The 8,004-nt window shown below is 42.6% G+C and overlaps 1 long non-coding RNA gene across 1 annotated transcript; it reads left to right on the top strand.

Annotated features, from left to right (window-relative positions):
* Positions 1 to 752: 752 nt before the first annotated feature.
* LOC132342834 (uncharacterized) lies at positions 753 to 7,752 on the top strand. Its single transcript, XR_009491367.1, has 4 exons — positions 753 to 833; positions 1,583 to 1,652; positions 2,716 to 6,605; positions 7,202 to 7,752. It is a non-coding gene; the product is annotated as an uncharacterized lncRNA (long non-coding RNA).
* Positions 7,753 to 8,004: the final 252 nt, after the last annotated feature.

Below are 8,004 nucleotides of genomic sequence, written 5' to 3'. Positions count from 1 at the left end.
AGGTGCAAAGGGAAATGCCTGGGGACCAGTCTGCTGCAGACACCATGGGGTTAGTCCCCAAAGGAGCTAGGCTATGCCCTCCCCTCCTTGCATGAAGTCTCTGCTTCTTCCATGGCTGGGGCACAGTTTTCTCGAGTGTAGTTGCTAGGTGTCTGTCTGTGCATCAGATCAGAGGCTGCGGAATGGACTCTTCCAGCCACCTGCTGCCCTCTTAATGAGGGGTGCACATGAGACCCAGCTCAGAATAGTTTCCACCCCCGGAGCTGGCAGGGCCCCAGGTTAACTTGGTGACTCCGGGCCAGTACAACAAATTTACTGTTATTCCCGCTTGGTAATTAACACCCTTGCTGCCTGCTCCAGCAGCTGATGCAAGAGAGATTTAAGGGAATATTTTAATCTGAAATCTAGCGGCAGGGAGATAAGAGTGGCGTGGCGAGGCTGGGCTGCAATCGACATATTTATCGTCCGAGGCTGACCATCCAACGAGTGAGTTCTGCTCGTCAGTTCAGATGGATAGCTAATCACTTTCTGTGTTTATGATTTCAATTTCTGTCCTTCGTGGGGTTGTGGTGAATTAGCTTGGTGCCATTTTCTAAAATATCAAGCATTTTTATACATTAGGTATAGTGAATGGCAAATACTTGATGTAAAGTCTGCAGTTTTACTCCATAACCAGATTGTAAAATATGAACTGAATTAATCATAACTGCGAAGACTAATGGTACGTTTTCTCTTATTTTATCTTTAGTGCCTTTCAGATCATGTTTTAAAACCTTCCCCGTCTGGCGTTGGGAACGCAGCCGCGGCTTGGTGGTGGATAGCAAGAGGCAAAGGTCAGACCGGAGGCTGCACAAATATTGTGTGCTGGATTTATTGTTTTAATTAAGAGCGTGGCAGTTCATCATAAACTGTTTATGGCGTTTCTGCACAGTGCAGCATTTTGAAATCAGCTGTTTTAATGAAAACATAATGTCATATCTGTCAAAGTTCTAAATATTTTGAAAGTGAAATATGGAAACAAGAACTTTGATTCTAGGCTTACCGAGATTAGCTCATTGAATTGCTTTTAAATCCCTTAAGAGGGTCACATCATGGGGACCGTATGGTTTCATGTAGGTGACTGGGGAAAAAAAAATTCTAGGAGGTTCTCAAGCTGGTTATTTAATAGTGAAAATACAAGTTGAAGGTTAATGTATCAAGAAACCAAACCATTACGGTTGGCGTTGGGGTTTTAGATTAAAGATGCAATAATGGGTGTGCAGGGCCTGGATGCTGAGCTGTTTGGGGAGGCCTAATTGTGCCGAGAGGGAGCCGGGAACCTCTCAGGGTAGGAGAGAAATGGAGGCGCCCCTGTCCTCCTTTTCCAGCGGTGAAGCTTTGACATCGCCATGTTTGCAACTAATTATTTATAATGACCTCAAAGATGATGAGGTTTCACAGACTTTTCAGGCTGAGCAGTTTGCAATCCTAGTAATTCCCTCTCATGGTCGCCGGGCATCTGTGTAGACATGTCAGCCATTCCAGTTACATTTGTTAGGGGGTCGGATAAAATATTTGTCTAATCTGGAAATTGTATTTTTAGCTGTACTCTCATTGGAAACAGAAATTAAGCTTGTCATTAGATGCCGGGCCACAGGAGTTGACTGAACAGGGTAATGTATGTTATATTCTGTGCTATACTTGGTCAAGTTTCATATATATCGTATTCCACATTATTTTATTAACTTTAATATCTACACTTCCTATTACCAGACATGCCCCTCATTCAAAGCACAGAGGCACAGTTCTCTAATCAGAAGTGACAGGCTATATACTTTCTCTCAGCCATTACTTGGTAGCCTAGAGCAAAGAACTCTGTTTCCTTGAAAATGTTTTGAATTGGGTTATTTTTATTGAAGTATTAAAGTAATTCTTCAGATTTTAGGCTATTATTTAAGTACTTTTGGGAGAATACAATAACCTCCGGATTCTATAGGCTTTGTTACTTTAACAATCCGAGCTGCTAAATGCATCTTTTTAATGCTGGTTATATAAGTGTCTCAGAACTCATCTGACCAGCGGAGGCTAAGAGCATTCAGGTAATTATAGAAAATTAGTAGGCTAAATTAGTTTAGGAAAGTACAAAAGTACAATATCAACACTGCTTGCACAGTCTAGGCCTTGCTGGTCAGGTTTTTCAGTGACAAATTGGCTTTTCTGATGATTTTATCTTTGTGCTTTGGTAATTTGGTTGAAATAACCAATTGATTGGGTAAGAAAGCTGAGCTTGGGCGTGGGTTGGTGTAGTCTGAGAATGGATGGATGATTTCAATATGAATTCTAATCCGTGATGTTGGAGGAGGTGGCAATGGCAAAGGTTAGACTTTGCCCTGTGAGTTTGATCAGGAGGACCCATGGCTGGATGGCCCCATTACTGGGGGCTTCTTGGGGGTCCCAGCTCAAGCCACAAGGAGATCTCATGAGCGCCTGTCTATAAGTGGCCACATTTTACCAAAAGCATTATAAAGAGGAGACTATTCCCACATACTTCCTGAATCAACATGCTCCTGACACCCACATGGGCAGAGTCTTACTGCACTTTGGGTGCCCAGTGATGAGGGAGTCAATAGAAGTTTAGCAAAGGACTAGACCTCACTGAGCACTCAGCACTCACCAAGCCACCAGTATTGGGTACATTGTCTTATTGAATCCTCCTTGTACTGGCCTCCTTTCCAGGCAGCAGAAGCCAAAAGAGAGGATCCCATCTGCTCGAGGCCAAGTGAGCAAAAGGCAGAGTTGAGATTGGAACTCAAGTTCATTGTCAAGATTCTTCTGCTCTGCCATGCCATCTCCACCGAACCTGATGAAGTAAAAGAGATTCCACTTCATCTTTTTCCTTTTGTCAGGTCTCAAGTTGGTTTTGTTTGCAAGCCATCATTTCTTATGTGACTCAGAGATGAGAAAACGTCAAGAAGCTTTTAAGAAGAATAGTTTGCAATATATATCTAACTACAATCCAAGAAAATCAGTATTAGACCACTGGAAAAACACCTGGACCCACAAGCCTCCAATATACTCATTAGAATTAACTTTTTAGTGTGGGAAAACTGACATGATTAACTCTGTGCTAAATGTAAATCCGAGAACCTGCTAGATATTCTGGGACATATTTGGAATTCATTATAAACCCCACAAAACTCTAGCCAATAATCTAGGCATTCTGCTCTGAGATCAAGCACATGAAATAGAAAACTTCTGACACTTGGTAGGATTGTGCATACAAAAAATAGGGAAGTAGGGGCTTCCCTGGTGGTCCACTGGTTAAGACCCCGTGCTTCCAATGCAGAGGGTGTGTGTTTGATGCCTAGTTTGGGAACTAGATCCCATATGCCAAGCAGCACAGTCAAAAATAAATAAAGTCCAGATTCAATCAATTAAAAAAAAAAAAAAGAAAGCAGTGTAGAAAATAGGGAAGTGTAAATCCTTGGCAGAGATGTTAATGCGGATATGACAATGAAAGGTATTAAAAGCAAAAGTGGCTTTAAAAGCAACCAGCTAGACATCAGATAGAACTGGTTGGGTATCGCCATTTGGTAACCACTCTGGATGTCATGGTTCTAGCCGTCGAACCAGGGCATGGCCCAACATGCTGAAATGCTGTGGCTGTTCTTTCTACTAACCTACATGTGTGCACCAATTGAGTGAGGTTTACAAATGCATAAAGCCTTAGATCTTTATAGTAGGTTGGCACTGGTTACCCTCATTTTACAGATGAGGAAATTACATTTCGTTGACCACTTAGCCTAAGGAATCCAGTTAAACAAAGCACAGTTGAGTTGGAGACAAAGGGAGAAAAGTTTTTAAGGAAAGTGCTCGAAACATCCTTTGTTATGTGTCTTGCTTGGGAACTGTCTTCCTTCTGCTGTGATTGGCTCTCTGTGGCATGGTTTATCACCATTGGCAGAGATGGGGGGTATTCACCAAACATGCTCTCCTGTTCTTCCAAATTTCCCAGCTCCCTTGTGAATACAGAGAGTATGCCTTATTCTGGTCCAAGGGCTGCTGCCAGGCGAAAGCATCGAAGCCCCTTTGTATGGCCACCCATGGCTCACTTCCTTTGCTCATCAAGGCCTCTGTTAAAATGTAGGAGCCACAAGATCAATACAGCCTGGACCACTGAGTTCCATGGAATGTAGACAGCTGTCCTGCGAGTCTCCCAGAAGCTCATTGTGTTTTGTGAAAACAAGAAAGTAACACTGTTAAGCTAGTGAGCTTTGGGGGTTGTTTGTTACAGCAGCGCAAGCTTGTGCTATCCTTGCTTGCACAACTCTCTAAGCATTGGTTTTGACAACTTCTCCCCTCTTCCCAGGGCCCAGAAGTGGAGGCTTCTCTTCCTCCTTCCTCCATCCAGTTGGCTTTCGCTCAGGGATGACTGACTTTTCACGAAGCCATTTGTGATCTCTGTATTAGGAACACAGTATAAGAATGAATTGTACTGTTTGTGTAGATGTCACCATTGACTCCTCCTTGCTGAAACTGACTGTAACAAGTGGTCGGGGTTTCCACCTGAGGGTAATTCATATTTATTTGAGCTGCCACTGACTTCTTATTTCATTTGCATAAACTACCCAGGACAGAAGAGGAATCTCCCTGGACCCTGTTTATCTTGTGAAAGTGGAGCTTATCCAGAGGGTGGATCACTCCTCACATGGGCCTCTCTCCATCCCTTTTAGCGATGAATAATCATCAGTCATCAGGAGAGGGGATTAAAAAATAGATTTATTGCTATTTCTAAAAGTCAGAACTAGAGGATGAGTAAACACAACAGATGTATAAGGACGTAAGTAGAAACACTATTTTACAATAACATGCACGGAAACACGTTTATGTCCTGGAAACGATGAAAAATAGCTCTCTTTAAATGATTTAACATTTGCTCTTCCTTATATACAGTTGAGCTTCCAGTGGGAGAACAAAGATGCTCACAGCTCTCTTGGCTTTTGTGAGACTCTCTCTGAAAATCTTCTGGAACGTTCCATAAAGCCAGTGTATGGTTTAGCAGGACTCGGGGTGGTTCTTGGCACACATATACATGCATGTTGTCCTATTTCCCCATCCCCCCATACATGTGGGATCACCACTGGAGCGCAAGAGATCTCACGGCCAGGGTCAAAGAAGAAGGTCGTCTGGAACAAAGTCTGTTAGTGATGCTTCCTTCTGGAGACAAAGGAGGGTGTGCCTTCTCACCAGGAGCCGGCCCTGTGTGCCTGGGGTTGTGCTCCTGTGAGAACTCCATGTTCAAGGCCACTCTGGGTAGCTCATTTCTACTGATGGTGGCAGATGGCAAAGCATTCATTGGAGGAAAGCTGATTTCATAGTTTTGGCCCTTTACAGAGGCCTCAAAATGTGGGCTGTGTGGTCGACTGGATTGATCACACGGAAAAGGATTCTAAGAAAATGTGCTGATCTAGACACCTAGACATATTTCATAGTCCTTGAAAGTGGGTAATGTAGTACCTTTTTTTAAATTATGTATTATTTACTTTTGGTTGCCCTGGGTCTTCGTTGCTGCCTGTGGCCTTTTTCTCTAGTTGTGGCCAGCAGGGACTACTCTCTGTTGCCGTGCATGGGCTTCTCACTGTGGGGGCTTCTCATTGCGGTGGCTTCTCTTGTGGAGCGCGGGCTCTCGGTGTGTGGGCTTCAGTAGCCACAGCACACAGGCTCAGTTAGTTTCGGTGCATGGGCCTTATTGCTCTGTGGCATATGGGATCTTGCCGGACCAGGGATCAAACCTGTGTTCCTGTACATTGGCAGGAGGATTCCTATCTACTGTACCAGCAGGGAAGTCCTGTAGTATCTTAAGTGGTGGATTCTTTGGAAGGGTTTTGCCTTGGGGTTTCTGAGGACCTTCAAGACCAGTGGGGTGTGAAGCTGGCAGAGTGAACCTCTGCAATGATGTGGCTCAGGGGTGGTGACAGCTACATGATGTCACAGCAGAACAGATATGAAAAGCCAGCTGACCAGTCCAGTCTGGTCCACACACTGGGGATGAGTATCTTTTCCTAGAATTGACTTCTTAAAGTCACCAACTGCTTGTTTTGTTGTCTGGGTGACTGTAGGTTTTAAAAATTTGGTTCCGGAAGTTCGCTGGAGGTCCGGTGGTTAGGACTCATTGCTTTCACTGCTGTGGCCTGGGTTGAATCCCTGGTAGGGGAAACTAAGATCCCATAAGCCACACAGCATGGCCAAAAAAATAAAACAAAACAAAATAAAATTTGGTTCAACCCAGTGATTGGGGAGTGGTACGAGAACAGCATGTTTGGAATGGAGAATGGAGTTGAGGGTCCAGGTCTCAGATACCTTTGATACAAACAGATCTCTTCTGGGCATAGCTTGGATACTGGAGGTATGATTTTTTAAAAAAATTTTTTTTATCAGAGTATTGTTGCTTTACAATGTTGTGTTACTTTCTGCTGTACTGAAAAGTGAATCAGCCATGTGTCTACACGTATCCCCGCTTTTTTTGGATTTCCCTCTGCTTTAGGTGACCTCAGAGCATTGAGTAGAGTTCCCTGTGCTATACAATATGTTCTCAGATGGATCCAGAGGTTGTCATACAGAGTGAGGTGAGTCAGAAAAACAAATATTGCATATTAACGCATATATGTGGAATCTAGAAAAATGGTACAGATGAACCTATTTGCAAAGCAGAAATAGCGACGCAGACGTAGAGAACAAATGTATGGACCCAAGGCAGAAGGGGAGGGCGGGGTGAATTGGAAGGGTTGGATTCACATACACACACTGCTATGTATGAAGTGGGTAACTGATGGAGGTATGGTTTTTACGGCTCTCCCCCCGATCCTTGTGCAACTAACCAGGTTTTATTTCCTTAAGAAAGTGGTCTGAATGAAATTTACATGGGATCACAAAATTCCCCTCAGAAAAATAAGGCCAGAATTTGCAATATTTAGAAATGAGAGGCAGACTGTGTGGCTTGTCGTCTTTGTTTTGTGTGCACCAGATCACAAGCACGTGTGTGTGTGTGTGTGTGTGTGTGTGTGTGTATGCGCACACATGGGTGTGATGCCTCTGTGTCATTGCCAGCTTTGGAAATCTGTGACAGAAAAATAAGATCCCATAGGTGTGTGCTCATTCTACATGTGTCAAATCTCTGGTTTCAGGATTATTGAACTGGCTTCCATCTTTTTCTCTTCTGCAGGGGCACTGAGCAACCTTCATACTAATGCAATATTAAGGACCGCATAATTAGCCACCTTAATAAATTTTTTCCAAGATGGATAGGTGATGTTTGGCTTTCTTCAGAAGAAAACCTTCCTCTAATAGTATTCTGTGGGAATCTACGGCAAGAACAATGAACAGAAATATCTGGAAATATATTAAGATATATGTGCATATATTGGACATTAGCATCATACACTAAGCATATTGGGAATATGCTTCAAAATATTTCAAACATTGTTGACCTTTGTTATATAATCCCAGGCTTGGGGAAACATATTTGCATAGACTTAGCAATATATTGTAAATAACTACATAGGACACTGTGTATTTTTCCTTAAGATGCAGTATTATAAGCAAGACATTAAATTATGCCTATCAGACAAAGCAGCCGGATCTCTACATTTTTTTATAGCACATTCTATTGGGAAGACATCCCTGCTTCTAAAAAGCACATGCATTAACTGCCTGATTCATGTGGTGACATGTGGCATATCCAAATGCGTTATGGATCTCTCAGGAATAAAAACAACATAGCAAAACCATCACCTTGGGATGTTCATTGAGTGAATATTTTACAGACACACTCCTTTTATATTTATATAATAATTTAGTGTTATGACAATTTTTTTAGCCGAGTTGGCAGTTTTTCTTTTTTATAATGGTATTATATTTGTGAGCCTATTAAGTGCATATGGGATAAACTACAGAAAAAAGTATTTTTCATAATTCCTCAGGGTGCTTGTAGCAAAAAAAAAAGCATATTGGTTTAGAAAAATGTTA

Source organism: Bos taurus, chromosome 18 (assembly GCF_002263795.3).
Source record: "Bos taurus isolate L1 Dominette 01449 registration number 42190680 breed Hereford chromosome 18, ARS-UCD2.0, whole genome shotgun sequence".
NCBI classification, from domain to species: domain Eukaryota; kingdom Metazoa; phylum Chordata; class Mammalia; order Artiodactyla; family Bovidae; genus Bos; species Bos taurus.
Note: the sequence above shows the minus strand (reverse complement) of the source record. Positions and strands in the feature narration are given on the sequence as shown.